The 24,202-nt window shown below is 34.4% G+C and overlaps 1 protein-coding gene and 2 long non-coding RNA genes across 3 annotated transcripts in view; 1 reads left to right on the top strand and 2 right to left on the bottom strand.

Moving 5' to 3' along the window:
* LOC138698285 (cytochrome P450 4C1-like) overlaps window positions 1–24,202 on the bottom strand; it is a 103,123-nt gene that overhangs the window by 70,170 nt on the left and 8,751 nt on the right. The gene's annotated exons all lie outside the window — the stretch shown is intronic.
* On the top strand, window positions 8,743–13,325 carry LOC138698280 (uncharacterized). The gene is made up of 3 exons (XR_011331817.1): window positions 8,743–9,327; window positions 9,442–9,549; window positions 11,793–13,325. It is a non-coding gene; the product is annotated as an uncharacterized lncRNA (long non-coding RNA).
* On the bottom strand, window positions 15,401–19,665 carry LOC138698281 (uncharacterized). The gene is made up of 4 exons (XR_011331818.1): window positions 19,308–19,665; window positions 19,084–19,178; window positions 16,652–16,764; window positions 15,401–15,985 (listed from the first exon to the last, which is right to left on the bottom strand). It is a non-coding gene; the product is annotated as an uncharacterized lncRNA (long non-coding RNA).

Raw genomic sequence — 24,202 nt, forward strand, 5'->3', positions numbered from 1 at the left:
ATGGAATATTTTACATATGCACTCTTGGTTTCAGCCGATATTGAACGCAGTTTTTCTGCATAGAAAGTTACAGCTACCATCAAACACTCGGCGGACATTTTCATTTGAAATTTTGAGGATGAATGTTGTTGTTTATTGCAGCAGGAACCGAAACCAGGCAAACAATGTGCAAGAAAAGTAAGGTACGAAATTGAAGTGATAAATAAATTAATGTAACAGTTAAATATAGAGAAAGCAAAATTGTACGCCATATACAGTACGTTTTCGCCTTTCTAAAACTCTAAATATGTATATATATATATATATATATAAATATAAAAACATCTTTTCAGACTTATGTTTTACCGCATTTGTGACAATTTAAATATGATTTCTCAACCTCACCAGCATTTTAGACCTTTCCGATATTAGCCCTGATTATACAATAATTGTATTGTCTTGATTTTATACTACGCAATAATCGTATACAAAATACGGAACGTGCTTGCTTAGGTGTGTCAAATTCGCTTCCACTGCCTGTACTTGAAACACGTCGACTACATTCTGTCCGGGGCGCCGTAGTTTCACCTCAGACTAATACAAATATACAGATGTCACGGCCCTAGTCATGTTGTACTACAGATGCACTATCTATGCAGTAGAGACCGGCAAATCAGACAAGACTCACACCCATACCTGCTTGCCGTCAGGCTGGGGTTCCGGTGACGTTACAAAGCAAGTTAATGTTTAAGACTGAGCCCATTCAGCCCGGATTTTATAGGTTCAGTCCAGGCGGGACCCAAGAAAGACTGCCTGTTTGCTCGTATTATAAGGTAGAGTGACTTGCATTCACGGAAGCCAGTCTGCGCTGGTTAAGATGAAACAGTACTAGTTTGAAATCTAAGTTCGTTGGCTATTTAGTCACTTCAAAAAATCTTTATTTTATGGTCTAACACGGGGATAATTCTTGATTAAATAAACACAGTTTTACGATTTATTGCGCTACAGAATTCATAAAATAATAAGACAATATTATACATTTCATGTTCCCGCAAAGTGTATCTGACTCAACAAAATAGTAACATTTCGTAACTTGAAACTAGTGGAGAAGGGAAGGGAAGGGAAGGGAAGGGAAGGGAAGGAGAGGAGAGGAGAGGAGAGGAGAGGAGAGGGGAGGAGAGGAGAGGAGAGATTATAGAAAAATATTTCATTTTAACTTTTTCCTTTTCAGCAATTAAAAGTCTCATGAATACCTGTAAATTGTATAAAAGTTTTTCGTTGTTCAGAATATTGATTTGCTATTAACTTCTGAGGGATAGATTTATTTTTATTTATGAAGCTGGGAGTTTGAATGGTTTGCATTAAATTTAGATTACTACGATGAAAAGTAAAGTGCAAGTAATTTATAATAACTGTTGGCATTTAATTGATATTATGTTGACGAGAAAGGGAAGGGAAGGGAAGGGAAGGGAAGGGAAGGGAAGGGAAGGGAAGGGAATATGTTGAAAATATATTGGTAACAATATTATTATGAATATCAACAACTAAAATAGAAAAATATTTCAATTTAACTTTTTCCTTATGAATAATTAAAAGCCTCATGAATACCTGTAAAATGTATAAAACTTTTTCGTTCTTCAGAATATTGATTTGCTATTTAACTTCTGAGGGACAGATTTCTTTTTATGTACTGTATGAAGCTGAAAGTTTGAATGGTTTGCATTAAATTTATATTACTACGATGAAAAGGAAAGTGCAAGTACGATAATTTATGATAACTGTTGGCATTTAATGGCTATTATGTTGACGAGAAATACTTTTCTTTGTCTTTATTAACGGTACGTTTCAGAAGACAACAAATTAAGTTTTCAGAGTTTGTCTATATCTGTAGGCTTCTTGTCAGATTTGAATGACTTGGTTCTTATTTATCATGCATCTGAAAGCAGCACCGTCTGACGGAGGTCGGCAGAACCCAACAGTCCTTTCGGGTCACTCTTAGGACAGTTTGGGAGCCACGTGCAACCACACTGCCTGCCTGCTTTTGAGGGAAGGTTGCAGGCGAGCGAACGATATTAAGCGTAAGCCCGCTCACGGACGTAAACAGTCATGGGCACCCTGAGAGAGATTTTGCCTGTCTCTGCTACGCAGATAAGTAGCGTACTGACGGGTAGTTACGAACTATACAGGTCTATCATCCTTATTCGTACATATCTAATTTAAACTAATAAGACAACATTATGTACAAAATAATTATACTCATATACTAATAGTAGGGTACCATGCTTTAAAACCATTTCTTAGAACGTTAATTTACAACCAGTTTTTATTTTAAGCTCTAATTAACAAACATATTAATAAATACATTACTTTGAATGTAAAACTGTATGTCATTTATATTCGTACACTTGAGTAATTTTGACTTATTCGGGGCTGCCGTGCCTTAATGGTAACAGCGAGTGTGCATTGCCGCGTGCTGTAGGGTTTGTTTTGCTTCAGCAGTCAGTTCTGTTCAAAACGGGCAAGTCGAAGGAACTCAGTGCCGAGCTAAAGAAGACGATAGTTAGACTGGCTCTTAAAGGTTATTCTTTACGGATAATAGGCAATATAGTAAACAAAAGTCATTCCACGATACAATACGTGGTTAATAAATTCAAATACCGTGGATTTACTGCAAATCAGAAGAGAAACCCAAAAGAAAAAATACTAAATGAGAGGGAAAAAAAGGTTTAAAATAAGACAGATAAAATAAAATTCACGGTTAAGTGTGCCGAAACCACGTTCTCTCATGACAAAAGCCACAAGGAAGACTGTTAGTGTAACAACGGTGCGACGTGTCCTATATAAATATGGATTTCATGGTAGAAGTATAAGAAAAAGGCCCTTTGTAATTAGAAAAATCGAGCTTTAAGAATTACATTTCCTAAAGTTCATGTAAATTAGGAGCAAGAATTTTGGGACAGTGATGAGACCAAGATTAATCTTTTCGGATCCGATGGTGCCCATAGAGTGTGGAAAAAGAAGAATGAGGCCGGCAAAGTGGATAACAATCTTCCCACTGTGAAACATGGAGGTGGCGTCATAATGATTTGGTGCTATAAGTCCTCGAAAGGCGTGAGTAACATCGACTTAATTGATGCAATTATGGACAATGTAGTCTATAACAACATCTTGAAAAATAATGTCAAGGAAAGTGCAATAAAATGGATTTGCCGTCTGTCTACATTTTCCAACAAACAACGACAGCAAACATACGGCCTAAATGAACAAACACTGGTTGATGTGGAACGTCCCGAAACAACTCCATACTCCTCCTCAATCACCCGATCTGAATCCCATCAAACATTTGTGGTCCAAACTTAAGGAAAATATACATAAAAATAGGCCTACAATTTCGTCCAAAGAACACCTCAAAACTGTTGTGCTGGAAGAATGGCGAAATTTCACTCCGCAGCAATGTAAAACGTTGGTAAATTCCATGCAGAGAAGATGTCAGGCAGTGATCAAAGATAGAGGATATACAACTAGGTATTAGAACGTAATTGTTTATGTTATTTATGTATAGTTACTTAATTTTGTTACTAACTGTACGAATAAAAATGACAGGTAGAGAAATTATATATTTTGTTAAATTTCGTTTATTTACGTGTTTATGGTATATATGGAATTTACTTTTTGTTTTATTTGTATTCATAATGCTACTGAACAGAATTTTCAAAAAGAAATGTAATACTTTCATTTCATGTGTCTTTTATCACCAAAGTTGTTACATATTTTCACCTGTACGAATAAAACTGATAGACACTGTATGTGTGTCGTGGTGAACAAACATTTGTTTATTTCATAGTGTTCCTCCCTACATAGTCTGCTGTGTACATGTGCCGCTGTTGCAGCTGTACACAAGGTTACGCTCCAGATTCAGTTATATAACTTGCATGCACAGTATTCCCCTCAATCGGACCCCAAGGTGCTACGTCTGATAATAACTTTCCTCCTGTCTAACAGCTATATATATGTATAAATAAATATATATATATATATATATATATATATATATAAAATCCTTTAGATTCCTTTCTAAGCATTTGTCCATAACTTGAGAACATTTTTGTATTCCTATCTTTTTTTTCATGTAGTTAGTAAGCGTTGTTACACAACACAGATCTGTACGCATTGTATTCCTCACCTGACATAATTAGGAACATTAAATCCAGACGTTTGAGATGGGCAGAGCATGTAGCACGTATGGGCGAATCCAGAAATGTATATAGAGTGTTAGTTGGGAGGCCGAATGGAAAGAGACCTTTGGGGAGACCGAGACGTAGATGGGAAGATAATATTAAAATGGATTTGAGGGAGGTGGGATATGATGATAGAGACTGGATTAATCTTGCTCAGGATAGGGACCGATAGCGGGCTTATGTGAGGGCGGCAATGAACCTCCGGGTTCCTTAAAAGCCAGTAAATAAGTAAGTCAGTTAGTAAGCGTTTCTTTTTCCTGAATCTTCGTGTCCGTTTCTTCAAATAGCTTTAACCGCGTGATAACCGATGTAAGCAACGCGTGAGGAATTGCCCCATATTGAGAGCTGTGTTGAGTTGCATTGAGATGCGTTTCTATTGTAGGGAATTGAGGAATAGTTACTTGTGAGTAATATATACGAAATAAATTATGATTTTTTTATGATGAAAAAACTACTTTTGTCCAACCAGATTCGTAATTTGATCCACTGTGTAATGTGCCGATGCTTTTTCCCCGATTCAAGTGTCTCAACTTCCTTATCTCACGTCCAGTTCTGGCTAGCCTTTCAATCTGCCCTTTTTTTACTTGGTTGTTTAACGACCCTGTATCAACTACGAGGTTAATTAGCGTCGATGGAATTGGTGAGAGCGACGAGATGATATTTGGCGAGATGAGCTGAGGATTCGCTATAGATTACCTGACATTTTCCTTACGGTTGGGGAAAACTTCGGAAAAAAACCAACCAAGTATCAGCCCAAGCGGGAATCGAACTCGGGCCCGAGCGCAGCTCCGGATCGACAGGCAAGCGCCTTAGCGACTGAGCTACACAGGTGCCCATTCTGTCTTGTCTCTTGCACTATGAGTCCAGAAAAAAATTAAACTTGTATTTGCTGCGTTGCATTCTGTAGACTGAAAGTCGCCCAGACTGGTTTTTTCGCGTCTTTGAATATTTGTATTTTAATTTAATTTACAGTGCATTGCATTAGACAAGAGTATGTTGCAAATACAGTGCGTTCGTAGTTCGGCCGGAGTTTTATAACATAATCTAAATGATATAAACAAGTGTTAGAAAAGTGTTATTTAGGGATTATGAAATAAACGAGGAAACTTTTAATTAAGGATGATGAAATACGAAATAAATATAAATAATTTTAAAACGAGCAATTATTGAAAGTACAATTTTCAAATTTGAGTGTTTTAGTGGTTCAGCCGAGCTACGACCCATTGCATAATAAATATAGGTCTAAATAGGTGTAATCTGCTGGTATTATTATAGGTAATGCGCATGATCATATCACTAGGGTTAGGACAATCCAGCATTAAAAGGTCGAAGTGGTTCAATGCTGACATTCTGTGCATACGCAGTACATAGGTGAAGCTGTACCCCGTACTGTATACAGGAGTCGGTACAGTGAAGTCAAGAGCAATAGTGTGTTGGATGGTACGTACGAAACAATGCAAAATGCCTAGGATGAAATTAAATCCCTGTCAACAGTTGAGTTTGTTGCAAAATATGGTAAAAATGTAGTATTCTTTTGAGAAGATTAACTCCGTACGTAGATATTATTGGGGATCATCAGTGCGGTTTTATACGTATTAGATCGACTATTGATAAGATTTTTTGTATTCGAAAAAAATGGGCGTATAAGAGTACAGCACATCAGTTAATCATAGACTTTAAAAAGACATATGACTCGATTAAGAGAGAAGTTTTATATACAATTCTTATTGAATTTGGTATTCCCAAGAAACTAGATCGATTAAATAAAATGTGTCTGAGTGAAACTTACAGTAGAGTCCGTATAGGCCAGTTTCTGTCTGATGTTTCTCCAATTCACTGCGGGCTAAAGCAAGGAGATGCACTATCACCTTTACTTTTTAACTTCGCTCTAGAATATGCCATTAAGAAAGTTCAGGATAACACAGAGGGCTTGGAATTGAAAGGGGTACATCAGCTTCTTGTCTATGCGGATGACGTGACTATGTTAGGAGAAAATCCAGAAGCGATTGGGGAAAACAGGAAATTTTACTTGAAGCAAGTAAAGCGATAGGTATGGAAGTTAATCCCGAAAATAAAAAGTATATCATTTTATCACGTGACCAGAATATTCTACGAATAGGAAATATAAAAATTGGAAATTTGTTTTTCGAAAAATTCAAATACCTGGGAGCAACAGTAAAAAAAATATAAATGACACTCGGGAGGAAATTAAACGCACAATAAATATGGGTAAGCTTGTTACTATTCGGCTGAGAAGCTTTTGTCATCTAGCCTGCTGTCAAAAAATCTGAAAGTTAGAATGTATAAAACAGTTATATTACCGGTTGTTCTTTATGGTTGTGAAACTTGGACTCTCACTTTGAGAGAGGAACACAGATGAAGGTGTTCGAGAATGAGGTTCTTAGGAACATATTTGGGCCTAAGAGGAATAAAGTTACAGAAGAATGGAGAAAGTTACACAACGCAAAACTGCACGCTTTGTATTCTTCACCTGACATAATTAAGAGCATTAAATCCAGAGTTTGAGATGGCAGGGCATGTAGCACGTATGGGCGAATCCAGAAATGCATATAAGGTGTTAGTTGGGAGACCGGAGGGAAAAAGACCTTTGGGTAGGCTGAGACGTAGATGGGAGGACAATATGAAAATGGATTTGAGGGAGGTGGGATAAGATGATAGAGACTGGATTAATCTTGCTCAGGATAGGGACCGATGGCGGGCCTATTTGAGGACGGCAATGAGCCTGCAGGTTGCTTAAAAGCCATTTATAAGTCAGTAACTACTACCACCAATACTACAAGCTGTGTATATTGATACTCGTATAATTACTACTGCTACGACTATTATATTAGTACTACTATTACTACTATTATTATTTTTACTTGGTTAGTCCGTATAGGTCAGTTTCTATCTGATGCTTTTCCAATTCACTGCGGGCTAAAGCAGGGAGATGCACTATCACCTTTACTTTTTAACTTCGCGCTAGAATATGCCATTAGGAAAGTTCAGGATAACAGGCAGGGTTTGGAACTGAACGGGTTACATCAGCTTCTTGTCTATGTGGATGACGTGAATATGTTAGGGGAAAATACACAAACGATTAGGGAAAACACGGAAATTTTACTTGAAGCAAGTAGAGCGATCGGTTTGGAAGTAAATGCCGAAAAGACAAAGTATATGATTATGTCTCGTGACCAGAATATTATACGAAATGGAAATATAAAAATTGGAGATTTATTCTTCGAAGAGGTGGAAAAATTCAAATATCTTGGAGCAACAGTAACAAATATAAATGACACTCGGGAGGAAATTAAACGCAGAATAAATATGGGAAATGCGTGTTATTACTCGGTTGAGAAGCTCTTATCATCCAGTCTGCTGTCCAAAAATCTGAAAGTTAGAATTTATAAAACAGTTATATTACCGGTTCTTCTGTATGGTTGTGAAACTTGGACTCTCACTCTGAGAGAGGAACATAGGTTCAGGGTGTTTGAGAATAAGGTGCTTAGGAAAATATTTGGGGCTAAGCGGGATGAAGTTACAGGAGAATGGAGAAAGTTACATAACACAGAACTGCACGCATTGTATTCTTCACCTGACATAATTAGGAACATTAAATCCAGACGTTTGAGATGGGCAGGGCATGTAGCACGTATGGGCGAATCCAGAAATGCATATAGAGTGTTAGTTGGGAGACCGGAGGGAAAAAGATCTTTAGGGAGGCCGAGACGTAGATGGGAGGATAATATTAAAATGGATTTGAGGGAGGTGGGGTATGATGATAGAGACTGGATTAATCTTGCACAGGATAGGGACCGCTGGCGGGCTTATGTGAGGGCGGCAATGAACCTTCGGGTTCCTTAAAAGCCATTTTTAAGTAAGTAAGTAAGTTAACGACGCTGTATTAACTGAGGAGTTATTTATTGTCGATGGGATTTGCGATAGCGAGATGATATTTGGCGAGATGAGGCTGAGGATTCGCCATAGATAACCTGATATTCGCATTTCGGTTTGGGGAAAACCTCGGAAAAACCCAGCAGGTAATCAGTCCAAGTGGGAATCGAACCCGCGCCCGAGCGCAACTCCGGATCGGCAGGCAAACGCCTTAATCGACTGAGCAACACCGGTGGCTTATATGTGTAACATCTTACATCTTAATTATATTCTATATGACAATACATCATTCATATCACATTCTATCACGTATAACAACGTAACACGTATATCGTGTCGTTTATGTCAAGTCTATAGGCCTATACGAAAATATGTGTTAGTCGAACATTTTCAATTTAACCCTTAAGAACTCGCGCGAGGTATATTCATAACCCTCCTCTATGTAGAACGCTATTCGCCGGAAATTTTTTCGTTTAAAATTCCGTGACCTTCAATACCTTTCAAGAATATCAAGCTTCGCCTGGAGACAAAAATAACCAGTTTTATCTCTTTCATGCGTCATCTTACGTCATATTTATCGGGGTCAGTTCACTTATGTATCCGTGCACATGCACTCACTCTACGTAGGACAGGCAGACTGTTGAAGACATTAACATGTTTCTAATTTTTTGTTACATGTTAGTGGGGTACATGTTAGAAGTTCTGAGTGTAATTTAGTTAAAAAGTTATACAACCGAGGGCTATTCTTTAGACCAACAGATGTGAAACATTTAGGGCCCTATTCATAGACATTCTTAGAGCGGGTTAAATAGCTACTTCCGGTGGATGATCAGCGAACTAACGTTTTTCGTATTCATAAACTAGTGTTAGCGATAATACGTGTACTAAGAGGGGTTTGGCTGGCTAAATTTTAGCCCCCGCCGGTAGGGTAGTTTAGAGGCCGACTAGCTTAGCAAGATGGCTGTTATGATGCAGTGAATGTGGGTTATGTACGTCGAATTCGTGATGTGAGACGTAGGAGGAAGACGTAACTACCGAGATTGGACATATTTAGAAAATATGAAGTATATAACATTAGTCAGGCTTCTGTAAGATGTATAATAACGAATGTGTCAGTAGCAATCACTGGACTTGCGCCTCGTTACGTATGTTTTCCTAGGGAAGAAAAACGAATAACACTGCGAGAAAGTTTGACGACATTGCAAGATTTCCTCAGGTAATTATATTTCATGATTTGAATATTGTATGTGAATGCTTTCTTAGAGAAATTTGTACTGTACCGGTACCATATTGGTACAGTAGGCCTATTGTGATATTTCATCATTTTTAGGTTATTGGCGCCATAGATGGCACGCACATACCCATAACAAATGTAGGAGGAGAACTGTCACAAATATATATCAACCGAAAAGGATGGTATTCTCTATTAAACGTTCAGGTACGTACTGTAAATGAAATTACAACCCGTAAGAGGTTATGTAGACCTAGGCTGAAATTTTGGTGAAACTAGCGCTGAGGTAGTTCCGATGATTTCGATACTGAAAATCGTTGAATTTGTAAGATATTTTTGTAGAGATGCAGTTGGTCATATATGCAAGGCATTATAACAGCCAAAAATAATCTAACCTAATCTATCACAGATTCGCATATGCAAGGTGTATAAGCAGAGTACGAAGAGAACCACCTCAGTGCTAGTTTAGCTTTTAATAACTTTATTTACATTTTAGATAGTAATGCATTATATTACATTATTTCAGTTAAATGGTACAAGAAAAAGATTTGTAATTTGTAATTCTCCAGAAAAGCTACACTGAAGAAGACAATAAAAATCGCCTCAATGTTGCCCCCCCCCCCTCCTTCTAACTAATTACTAATATAACATGCGAGAAGTCCAGGGAGAATTATTAGAGAAATGGTGTTATATTGGTAATAAGTGGGAGTGTGGGAGCTAAAACAGTGCATTACAGTATGTAAGTAACAGTACCCAAGTAACTATTAAACGATTTTTATGTTGAAAGTACTTGTGGCTGCTGACTAAAACCACATGTTTATTTGGCCTACTGTATATACCTATGTCACGGAAGTCAGTGAAGCAAAGATCTATTGTTCCTCCTTCAATGTAGCTTTTCTGGAGAATTACGAGAAGGTCAAGCAATACATCAACATAATACATAGATGAGCAAACCTAAGATAAATTTAACTAATATCATCTCTTTGATAAAAAAAACAGCACCTTTTCTATTGCTTCATATGTTACTGAAGGCCTTACTTATGAAAAGACAAATATTTTGTGAAACCTGATAATTCATTTTATGTTACTGTTTTTATCACAGCTCTTTTTTGTGATGGGGTCAGTGGTAATTATTTTTACTTACAGCCTTGCCAAATGACCTGTTTCAACTATAACTTTCATTTCTCTAGAGATGGTATGTTTTCATTTCTTTCAGGTGTTTTAAGAATTTGTTGTTTCAGTTTGTTGTTGTATTTCCTTTTACACTCCATTTTAGACAGTCTCTTCTTTTTTAACACTATATGGTACTGCTTGCATACTTGAATGTAACATTTTTTCTTTGCTTATCACATTCTCTCTTTTAGGTTACATATGCAGGATAAGACTGAGGATCTGCTTTTAATTTCTCTCGAAATTTCCTCATCCTTTATCGGTTTAGTGATGCTGAAGATGAAACTATGAAAAATATTATGGGATCATAATGATGGATTCATAGAAATATGTTTCAAGTTTATAGGTTAACTAGCTACATGTACATGTTTTAGGTTACTTTTGCAAAGCATAAAGAAAATCCAAAGTATAGGCGTAGAATTTAAATTAATTACTGGAATGTTAATTTTTGCGTTATGGGTGAGACATTATATAAAAGTGTTGCAATTTATATTGTGATGTCTTAACTTCAGAGTGGCATGCTTACACAACTGCTGTAGGCTGTTAGCAGCTCTAAATATCAGAATGAAAAAAACTCAAAGAATAAAAACTATTGCTTAGTTAAAAAACTTCAAATTTTTTTACAAAAAATAGCACAAAAAAGGGATACAATTCACTTATATGAGTGACAAATCACATTCGTAGCTTTCATTTGTGTACCCACATGATAGTTTTTTTTACCAGTTTTAATTTTTTATAGAAATTCCTTTATGAAATTGCTAGTTAACACATATATTACCTTATTCATTTAAGGTTATAAGTGATGCAAGTTTCCAAATTCTGGATATAGTGGCACGTTGAAGAGGAAGTGCCCATGACTCTCGCATTTTCAATGAGATTAGAATTAAGAAGCGATTTGAACAGCATGAATTTGGACGCTTCATTTTGTTGTGGGATAGTGGTTATGGTGTACACAAATATTTGTTAATGCTTGTAAAGTGAATTACTCTACTTGCAATGTATTGTGTATTTTTGTATAAGCTTAAGTGATGAATTCTATATGCTATAATTCATTAAATTTGTTTGATAAAATATCTAAACTTGTAAATTGAATTAATCTGCTTGCTATATACCTAAATTATTGTGTAGTTCAACTAATTGTTTATGCCTTTAAATTGAATTAATCTGCTCGCTAGGTATTGTCTTAATTCAATTGCCTATGCATGAAAATTTAATTGATCTGCTTGCTATCGTTTTATACTTTTTTATACCATTTTAATTATTTTTATACCTATTTGCAGCTGCTCTCGGGCTTGGGTTAGATTCCTGCTTGGACTGATTACCTGGATGGATTTTTCAGAGGTTTTCCCCAACATTAAGGCAAATGTTAGGTAATATGTGGCGAATCCTCGGCCTCACCTCATCTTGCCAAGAATTTGTGTAACTCTTGACCTGTTCCACATCTTAAAGCTTCTATGGAACAAAATAAATTAAATAAAAAAAAAATGAAATACTGTGTTATTATTCTAAATGATCATGGACAGAATCCAATGAAAAGTAAGGGAGAATGTTAAACTTTTGTATACCACATAATGTAACTGTGTACACCAATCACACTATTACTTTCTTATATTATATGTTTTTTTTTTATTGTTTAAGTTTGAAAGATTATCATTTTGTTGGAAATTATTTCATTCTAACATCTAAGAAAATATAAGATACTCTAAGTTATGTGAACTGACTGCACAAATCACTGGTGTGCACTTTGTATTTCATGTCAATTTTATTTCTTATGAATCACTTATACATTCGTTTCTTGGGTTGCTATACCTGCAATATACACCTCAATTTTTAATATTCTAATTATTATTATTATTATTATTATTATTATTATTATTATTATTATTATTATTGCAGCAGTCCAGTACCTGTTTGTGTCACTGAGTGAGTATCCCCAGCTTAGTTTGTGCAGTTCATTTTTGAAATGTTAAAAAAATGGACTCCAGAGAATTACAATTTACAAAGAGAGTTGTCTTCAGCCTTAGCCATCTGCACAAGTTGGGAGATGCAAGATATGTCCGAGAAATAGGGATGGGAAGTGTAGTACAGAATGCCATGTGAGTGCAATGACCATTCAGACACTACACAGTAAAGGTGTGCATAAATTGTAAAGAAATTATTTAGAAAGAAAAAAGAGAACTGTTAATGATAATTTCTTTATAATATAAACGTTTCCTCGATAAAAGAGAAATAGTACCAATTTTTCATAGGGCATTTTGTAAACTTGTACTCATTTGCAATCATATTCTGGGGTATACATGTAATAAGATTGGTGTAGGCCTACATTTAGAGGTTGGTATACAGAAGGTTAATATACATACTGTACCGTGTGACAAATTACTTTCTATGCTTCCTTATTTATAGAAGTCACTGAAAACCATTATAGTCCATATATTAACATCTTCGTCAATTCAAAGTAAAACAAAAAGTTGAAGTATGCATAACGTGGAATGTTGCTAATAAACTTATATTTGAATCAGTAATTTCTGAATGGACTTTATTTCAAAATCTCATCTCCATAAAAATCGCCTTACTGCAGGATTAGGGCCCTCTGAGAAGTGGTGTGAATATTGTGAAGCCTGCATAGATCTGAATAAAATACATGGAATAATCCCCATCATCAGAAAGGCGTATTCAAGTGAGAATATGATAGCGTTCTAAATTGATTTTAGCAAAAAGATTGGATAAAGTCCTTTTAGAAATGACTGATTTAATTATAGAGTTACTGTCTAATAAAAAAAAAACTCTCACATAAATTACTCCAAGTATAAATAGTGCATCCAGTGCCAATGCCCACACGTCACTGAAACAGATGGCAGAATGCGATTATTTTTTAATAGGATGTTATGATAATATACCTTTCCATGACATACACTAAGTTCAATATAAAAATATTTGATTTTAGGTACTGGCACCATAGATAGCACATAGATAATCTTGGAGAACTTTCACAAATAAACACCAAAGAAAGGTTAATATTTGAGGAGAAAAATTAGCTCCGGCACCGGGGATCGAACCCGGGTCCTTGATTCTACATACCAAGCGCTCTGACTACTGAGCTACGCCGAATTCAATCCACAGCACCAGTGGAACCCTCCTCCTTCAATGTTTTCTTTTGTGGCCTGACTCCAAGTTAGGCATATATGTTGACGTTTATGTCCAATGTCAACTGCCATTATACTAGGAGCGCACTCAGTTGAGTGACTTGTTTGGCCGGGAATCCGCAGTTTAGTGCACAGTAATCTGTACAGAAATATGCACTGCAGCTATGAGAATATTATAGACTTATTAACTGTCAATATTACAGATATTATTCTGTAGGACAAATTAATAAGTTTATAATATCAAAGAAAGGGAGTAGTATAATGGAAACTCAGGGTTCTGTAAATTAAATTAAAACTCGTATGTAGGTTTAAACTTCGCTTCATACAATAATTTTATTCATATTTTGCATATTCACTTATTTCTAAGTTACAAACTATTGTACATTCTAAGGATAAAGGGGGAAAAGCCAAACAAAGCATGTCAACATAATACAAGAATAAGCAAACGCCATTACAAAAAAAAAAAAAAAAAAAAAACAAACAAAAAACAAAATCGTTTAGCATAGAGTGAGAGTATTAAGAAAATAAATATAGACCTTTATTTTTCTCCTCATTCCTAAGTTCCATATTCATTTCAGGTTGTAAGTGATGCAAATTAGTAACTTCTGAATGAGTTTCATGCAAAAATACAGACGAATCACCAGTAAAATGATCACAAGAAATGAGTGAAGCATTGCAGATTTAGCCCTGCATTGGAAAGAATCCTGCGACCAGATATTTACTCTAACATACAAGCTACATTTATTCAATTTACCTGAAGGGGTTAGGTACAGCTTACAGCAGTAAAATTTTGCAAATATTCAACATTTTTTCCACTATTACTGTATCTTGTACAATTATGAAAATTAGTACGTGTAAAATACTGTCCTACTATATGAAAAAAATATTTTTACGATTGGAAAAAAAAATATATATATATATATATATATATATATATATATATTTTTTTTTTCTAAATTCAAAATGTTGACAGTTCACTGTGCAGTGATGAAGCATTTCCCTCATAACTAAAAAACTATCCATGCAAAATCACATCTCTACCTTTGATAGACTGTCTGATAAAAAAATAAATTCATTTAAAGAAGTGGTGAAATATAAGTATTTTCTTCTAACACAAAATAAAACAAAATATTATTTATTGAAAGAGCATGATATTGTAAACATGAGTTTCAGCAATGTAATAAAAGAGAGAACATTACACTAAAGTACTACATTTCCAGTTTTTGTCCATTGTGCAACTCACACCAAGAAATGGATTTGGAACACCTCAAATCTGTGCCTCAGTGGCTGACCATGACAATATCTTCGAAAAATATTGGAGTGCAAAGGGTCAAATGACTTTATTGTCAAATGCCTGGCATTAGAAAACAACATTTCCAGCTTTTCATTAGGCCCTCCTCCTATTCTTTTCTTTCTAATTGTGTTTTCTTAACATTTCCATTTCTAATAATAATTTTGCTTTTTTCAATTCATGGATCAATTCATTAGAGACTTCCAAGCCTAAATTAAAGACTCTGAATTAAATTTCTCTACTAACACCACCTTAATAGCATAGTTATAGACATAAGTGTAACTAAATTGCTTTAGGTAGGTACTTAAACCTCCATCAGGGAATATGTTCCAACTAAGGAACTACAGGTTTGATGAATGATGAATCCAGCAAAAACAAAAAAATAAATAAATAAATAAGTAACCTGTCTTATAAATCGGCAAAACTCTTAACCGACATTAAAATAAGAAAAAGGAACACATACACATGTATAGAATTCACTAAACAACAATGTGAAAATAAAAAGTTGAAAACACTACTAGAGCCCAATATACAGTAATACTAATAGTCTTCAATCTGATGCAGTTGTCCCATTCAGCTTAGAAATTGGCCACAACTGTCCAGCAGCATATCTCCATCGAATAAACTTGTTACACTCATAACACTGTGTAGCATGCAACTACACAAATATAATAATGAACAAGAAATACTTACTACTCTACACCAAACCCCAGAAAATGATTGGGACAGAAGAATTTCAAGTTCCTATATACTGCTGGGAAGCTCGCAAGGAAATGAAGTAGACAAGAACTCAAGAAAATTTCACTACTAGTGCTACTATTACCATCACCACCACCATTACCACTACTAAGTTACATTTCTAGTTCTTTCATTTGTCCCAGATAATTTTTAACTTTGCATTTAATAATATTTTATTTCTAATAACAATTTTGTTTTCTGCAATTCATAGAACTTCTCATCACATTTAATTTTTGGGCTTCATGCTTAGGAGGAACACTTCTTCATACTCTGTCATTCTCGACGATCTTGCAGCAGAGTCCTATGGAAAGACGAAAAAAATGTTAATCATTTGCATACTACTGTACACAAAAGACACTACTTATCAAAACTGTGAATTTTTTTAATTGTCTAAGTTTGAAAATTTATCACATTGTTTGAAATTATCTATTTGATCCAAACATGCAAGAAAATTTAATTTTCTGCAAAATGTACTATGATTCAAATGCATCCCACTTCATATTCCAGATCATAAATTTTAATTGTTATGAAGCTCTTGTACATTAATTTGTTGGTTGGGTTGGAATAACTGTCATACAATGTATCACTCAATTTCTAGTATTCAAATTAATGTTCCCTTGTTTAACCGTTTCATATTAGTGATACATTGTAATATTATTGTTACATTTAATATTTATGTCTTAATACTAACTAAACTGTCCTTCATTAAAGAAAAATAGCCATAATTTGTCATCATGTACACAGTTGTAAAGTCCCATTCTGACCCAATGGACTGCCTTGAAATAATATACAGTACATTGTATGATTATTATAAACCACAAAAAAAAAAAGTAAATTAAAATCATCAGTACCAGTTGCAGAAGACACAGCTCTGCTGGATGCATTAAGAAGATTGATTGATTGATAATATTGTAATCATAAATAGGCCTAGCAATATTCTTAGGTATGAATGAGAGCTTAAACTTACCTGTTGTTGACTACTGTAGAGACTGTTAACGCCCATTCACCTGGGATTGTGGAGACAGGATTTATTGCAGACATACGTGGGATTGATGATGATGATGGTGCAATACTAACATCCTGAAATAAGCATGTATTAATATTAAATGAAAACGTAAACATAATACTTATTGTATTATATAGATTCTACATCAGCATGGCAGCTTTGAGATGTGGAACAAGTAAATTAAGCAGATAGCCAAAATATGTTCATTAATACATAGTAAGTATTTAAAACATAATTAAACTATGCATCATTTTGCAAAAATGAATATAAAGCAATTTTGTTAATTCTTTTCTAAATTTTTCCTCTTGACCCATCAAAGCTTTAAGATAATTCTTTTCTAAATTTTTCCTCTTGACCCATCAAAGCTTTAAGATAATACATAAACAGTGAACGTTTTATAACAGCTGAGAATAATAGAGGTTAAATGGAAATCTAATTTGTCTTGTATTATATACACAGTGTTTAATATATCATAATATTATATTATGGATGTTTTGATTTCTGACATGAAACAATGTAGGCTACTCAAAGAAAGTCTAAGGTCGAAAATCTTTCTTGCACTCCTGTCATTACTCTTAGGGCTTTCTATTGTAACACAATAAGAGGTAATCTATGTTTACATCACCACAACTACTGATTACATAGGCGTATGAGGTTTTGTCTTTTCAGTGCTGTAATAAATATGAGTTTGATATAGGTATATTTTACAAATCACTTACTAGCATTCTATAAACACACAAGATAATGAAATTTTATAGCTGACCATCAATTTGGATTCTACAAATTTCTTATGCTTATGTAGGTAATTCGGTAATTTCCTAGAAGACGGGCAAAATCCAACATGGCTGACGAAAACTACCAAAGCGTTCTGCCAACTATGAAGTTCAAATGTCACCACACATTACAAAATCAAAGATGGAAAATTAAACATATATTCATATTTTTAAGAAAGAAAAAGCCTTTCAAAAAATGAAAATATGTTTAATTTTTCATCTTTGATTTTTATGGTGTTTGGTGGCATTTGAACTTCATAGTTGGTAGTACTTTTCTGGCAGTTTTCGCCCGCACTTTACCCCACAAATCACTAAAACACAAAACAAAACAATATTTTATCACCTAATCAAACAAAATTCAATCCTCATTGACGTCTTCAAAGACAACCACTTCACTTGCATTGTGACACAGGCTTCAAGGCAATCTGAACTTAAAGCATGCAGCCAACAAAGAACTAAACCACCACTTCGTCGTACAGTTAAGTTCACATAACTAAACCATGTATTTACACAAAATGAAATTCTCTTTGAACTCTTATTACACCTTAACTTGTATGGAGAATTCAATGAACAATTCCTTGGAATCACAGGAACAGTTTTCTCGTCAACAATCGATACAATTTTTATTCACCAGCGAAAGAACTGAACCAAAATCGGCATAAAATGTAATACTCTGTTCTATGTTCACACATCTTTCACAAATATCATAAAATGACAAACTTTCAATAGGTTTACCCATCAGACACAATTTAACACCACTCACGTCAAACAACCAAGAACAACTTACTGACGTCATTATCCATTCAAAATTAACGAAAATTCTAGAACACATGATGACAACTATAACCATTGAAATCGAAGGAAAATCATAAAATGACAAACTTCCAATAGCTTTAGCCAGCAAAACAGCATAACACCACTCACTTCAAACAACCAAGAACAATTAACAACGTCATTACCCATTCAAAATTAACGAAAATTCTAGAACAAATGACAACTATAACCAATCAAATTGAAACATCATCAATGCGACACCTCGTATAAAAACCTAGAACTAACATATAAAAGTCACTAAAAATCTAACATTTAACTCTAAAGTAAAAAAGTTGGTAATACTTAGTACATCCAACCAGGTGCCCGTCTCCTATGAAATTACCGGTAATTCTAACCTCAAATAATGTTATTTCTTTTGACGAAGTAGAGAAAAGGATATCTCAGAAATCTCTAGGCGTTCCTACTGCCCTTTAAAATAAGGTCTCAGTTTTGATAATTCTTGTACACAAGATATTAGGCCTACGTTAAGGTATGATTGATAATTGTGTGGGTTGACATCAGATGTTTGTGGCCCAATCCCCTATGGGTATTTACAAAGCCATATTATCCAAACTGCATTTATGGTAGCTTGCATTTTCACGATTGTTGTAGAATTACATTTTACTAGCATTATCAGCTATATTCCTACAAGATATATTATTTACGTTATATTAATTAGGCTACCAAGTACCTATTCAGAGTAGCCTTAGGTGACATAATCATACCAGAGCCACATTAAACATTTACCATGAAGTAATAGGCCTATCTTACTTACAAAAACATGTCCTAAGAACCAAAAACACATACCTCATATGTTAACATTCCATATCGTTTAGTAGGCCTACGTCATCAATGTCGGGAGCAGGGCATCCTCCACCAGTTGTTTTTAGTTATTTCTTCAACTAAAAGTAAATAAATATATACTGAATTAGAATAATTCACTCTTTGAAGTCCAATATTTCATAATAGTTACGTCTAGGCCTAAACTAAAAATATTACGTACGGTATAATATTATAACATTTCTACTTACATTTTCGACATTTCTTCTTGTGTAGTCGAATTCCCGCACGCTGCCATGTATATTTCTTGCTTTTTTTTTTTACCACAGAAGAAAAAACAAATAGTTTATTGTAGTTTAATATCGCCAATAACCTCACAAATAAACAGAAACGATCCGGAATCGCTTGCGTCTGAGCATGACAATTGCCAGTCTGCACATGCGCAGTAGCATTTTCAGCATCGTGTAACAGTTTCCAAAGCTAATACGCCGACTAATGTAGCCACTGATTAATCGGCGTCTCTGAATCCTGTAAAAGTAACCTGGCTATAACCGGGGCTAGTTTAGAACGCTCGTAGCATGGGCTAGCGCGATGTCTATGAATAGGGCCCTTAGGTTCTACAGATGTTGAATTATTATTTCGTCTTGTCTCATGATTATGTGCCTGTAATATAAACTTATTACGATTTTCATGAAAAATTTTTAACAATGTAGGCTATATTTATAAATTTGTACAATATTAAACACATTCAATTCGGAATAATTAATCAAAACGTTTCTTCAAACAAATTTTAATTATTCGTTTTTGTAGTAAATTTAACTGACTAAGATTAATTGTTGTTATTAATATTACATAACAACAGGGCCTGTTTTACAGTTTCGGAGACCGGAGCATAATTTTCTTCATGAGGTCCTTTCTTTTCACATGTGACGACTATGCCTATATCATTTTGTTTCAATATAACTGTCGGTCTGTGTAGTATTATCGGCATAGGGCTCGCTTTTTTTTGTGCTCGAGGTTGCGGGTTCGATCCCGGCTAAGTTCGATGACATTTAAGTGTGCTTAAATGCGACAGGCTCATGTCAGTAGATTTACTGGCATGTAAAAGAATTCCTGCGGGACAAAATTCTGGCACACCGGCGACGCTGATATAATCACGGCAGTTGCGAGCGCTGTGAAATAAACCATAATTTAATTTTAATTTAATTTAATTTTAAATATAACTAATGGCCTTGACAGACTGAAGTAACGCTACTATTACTACTTAAGGTATATGTACACCTTTACATACAAAAAATTTTGTTTCGTATAATTTTGCTCTGTAAAATTTTTATACAATTGAGAATGGTACCAGAAAGAGAATGAAGTGAACAGATCCCATGAAATTATGTCTAAATTGTTTATAAAAATCATTTTGTTTATAATTTTGACATCCAACTTGAAACATGATAGCTCATGCAGTTTTTAAGATAGAGCCACAGTTGTTTCACTGTTTTATTGCTAAAACTATTCCTTAGTGCCTGACGTAGAGCTATTTTTATTTTTATTTACATTAATTAAATATTACCATATATGTAACTTACAATAATATTTTATGTTGGATAAATCATGTAAAAATACATAGATAATTATTAATTATATCAATGTTATTTTACTCATTGTCAGGCACTGGGGGACATTTCAAGCTTCAAAATGACACCAATATCTTATTGGTATCACTATATTTGGCTGAGATATCATGTTTGAAAGAATTAAATATTCTAAAATTACTATTTACAGGAAATGAGCCACAAACTTTCAGAGCCTAGAAGACTCCATCATCATATGTCACACCTTAAGCAGCTTCATGTCGGTCCTGTTTCAGCTTCTTTCTGCCACTCAAATACCTCCTCCTTGTTTTAACTTCAGGTGCTGAATGTTTTTTTTTTTTTTTTTTTGGCATTTTTGTCCCTATTTCCATTGATGCAACAAATCCTGCGATGGTGTTTGTCCCAGGGTTTATTCCCATCCTCCTCAGAATTGTAATTTCTACTTTTGGACTCTTATTAAAATGACGTACAACATCATAGACACACAAATTTACAGTTTTATTTTTAATAGTTTGGGATTGCGCACACTGTGCATAGATACGGTTATACTATCTCCTGTATTGTTTCCCTGATAGATTTCACACGCTTTCTACACTCGAGAATGTGATATCTCCCGCATTGGACCCTGCACAGTTCACAGATACACATTTCGCTTGCGGAGTGGTATCTCTTGGTTGCACACACTCTGTGATGATATCCGTGCGTGGCTAGCCCTGTGGTCAGCCATCTTGTGTCGTAGCCGGCATTCGTCCAGTCTCGCTGTATCATTGCATTCGTTGTGTAGAAATCCTCTGTGAGCTCCTTCCGTTTCTGTCTTCTTTCTTCCACTACTTTCTTGTAGCTCTCCGTGGCTGGTAGTAGCATCCTCAGTCTTAAGTCGTCCAGAAAGAAAGTTTCCCGTGCGTACCTTGACAATGAGTATTTGGAGAGTCCGAGTGCCCTCTTCAAGTATCTTGATTTTATACTTTCCAGATCTCTCATTTGTTTTTCGCTTAGATATTCCCATATCATTTCCAGACCGTATGTGCAGGTAGGCCAGATTTTAGCTTCAAAAAGTTTCATCGCTGAGCTCATGGACATATCTGAGAGATTTCCAATACTGTTGATGCTCCTTATTGCGGCTATTTTGTTCTCTTTTAAGTGCACAGCGAATGTCGTCCCTGTTGTTTGTATTGTTACTCCCAAATATTTGAAGGTACTCTTTCGGTTGACTATTTTCCCATTACACATTATTCTCTCTCTCTCCGTAACTCTTCCTCCCCTTCTAAATACTACAAGATCGGTCTTATCTTCATTTCATTTTCTGCCGCCCACTTCCCTAGTATGTCCGTGGCTTTCTGGAGGTCCTCAACATTCTCTGACGCTAGTGCCATGTCATCAGCGTATATGTATATACTCGATTTGGTGTTTGCTTTTATTGCCATTCCCACGTCGTGCGTTAGTATATTGAACAGTATTGGACTCATAGGATCACCTTTTTTGATAAATTATTGACAACTTACGGAACATCTGCTCGCTTGGAAAAAAATACATAAGTATTTCTCCCATTACAATAATTCATACAGAAAAAAAATCAAATCGACATAACCCAGTGTAAGTTGTCAATAAATTATCAAAAAAGGTTTGTGAAAACTGACTTATGTCACTTTTCACAAGCACTGCAGATTTTATATCGGACGGGGATATGATTACTGTTCACTGCACGGGAATTTTGTCGTTTTTAACCACCTTTGCGTCCAATTAAAGTTTCAAAATCCAAGCGTAATACAAGGAAAATCTATATTAAAAACATAGTTATTCACACGTATTTCGGTTCCATGATGAAAAATGCAACAAAAAGGTGCCGGACGCCGATTCAGCGCGTTCCACCAGAAAAACAGCACTGATAACAACTTCTATGTAGTGTCTGATATCCAGTGTTGTAGATAGGTTGATTGATGTCGACGTTCAATCGAAAATTCTAAAAGAACAAGCTTGAGTGGCATTAGAAAAAATGTGTTTGTCAAAAATCCCAACCTGTCAATCCTGAATATCTGATAAAAATTTTTTATTATCGTTTTCCAAAACTCGCCTTTATTAATCAGTTAATCTTTCAGTACTTTAATTTTTTATTGTATTTGAAAATTTAATATTAATTGTAATTATAATTGTAATTGTATTCTTAATATTATAGTTGTAATCCCCTGGTAGAGCGGAAGAGAAGGCTTTATTGCCTTATCTCTACCAGGTTAAATAAATAAATAAAAAATAAATAAATAAATAAATAAATAAAGAAATAAATAAATAAATAGACAATGATAACTTTGACTGCTGCGTTTATGATTAATTTATTTGAATAGGACTACTGTTACTCTGTTACATGTTGAATATATTAAACTTCTCCGTGAACTTTTTTTAATAATAATAATAATAATAATAATAATAATAATAATAATAATAATAATAATAATAATAATTCTTTATTTGTACTGGCAGAGTTCAGGCCATAGGGCTTTCTCTTACACTCTACCAGGTCACAAAGTATACAAGCAGCTAAAATTTAACAAAAAGTTAAAGAACAGAATACTAACGTATTACAAAAAACAAATAATAATAATAATAATAATAATAATAATAATAATAATAATAATAATAATAATAATAATGAAGAAGAAGAAGAAGAATAGCATAATAAAATCGACACTAAACAACATGAAAATAATACCATAATAGAAAAAAAGGAGAAAGTAATATACATTGGAATATAGTGAAAGCAACTCATTCAGTACAAATAGTTAATATGGAAAAACGTAAGGAAGAATATATCAAAATGGAATGTAATAAAATAATAATAATAATAAAAAAGAAAAGAAATATGAAAATTAAATAAAATTCACGATAAAAAGGCTATGATAATAAATTCATCGGCTGAAAAAGAGAACAAAAAGGGTAAAGGAAGGAAAAAGAAATATATAGCCTATATTTTTACAAAACTATGGCAGAGAAAAGGGCTTATAACTGAAAGAATCTAATTCAAAAAGTGCAACTTTCTATCACTCTAATCTTAAAACAATACATTATTGACGCTATTTCTAACATAATAGTCCAATCACTTTCGTAATTATCTGTTAATAATTACTTATTTCCTAAATTCTAATTTTCAGTTGGCAGAGTTTGTTATCTATTTCAGTTTTTATAAATATTTAGTAGAAAAGCTTATTCCTGGATTTTGAGGCCCCCAGACTGTTGAGACCCTGAGCAGAGTCACCACAGGCTCCTGCCTAAATCGGGCCCTGCATATTAAGTCAAAAGCATTGATTACACCTTTCTGCATGGATGTTGTTGTTTTGAAATAAATGAGCGTTTCTGATTCACAATGTCACACTGATTGCAAAAATGAAATCCGTTTTCGCGTACCACGTCAGAATTTTTTACAATTCAAAATTTTATGTTTTCAATGTTTTTCGTAATATAGCAATATTACAGTGTGCTTGTCGTTTGTTAAAAAGGCACGACAGCTTATAATTTAAACTTTATTACTTAAAATGTATCATAATATATTTTATTATGTTTGTATT

Source organism: Periplaneta americana, chromosome 4, assembly GCF_040183065.1.
Source record: "Periplaneta americana isolate PAMFEO1 chromosome 4, P.americana_PAMFEO1_priV1, whole genome shotgun sequence".
NCBI lineage: Eukaryota > Metazoa > Arthropoda > Insecta > Blattodea > Blattidae > Periplaneta > Periplaneta americana.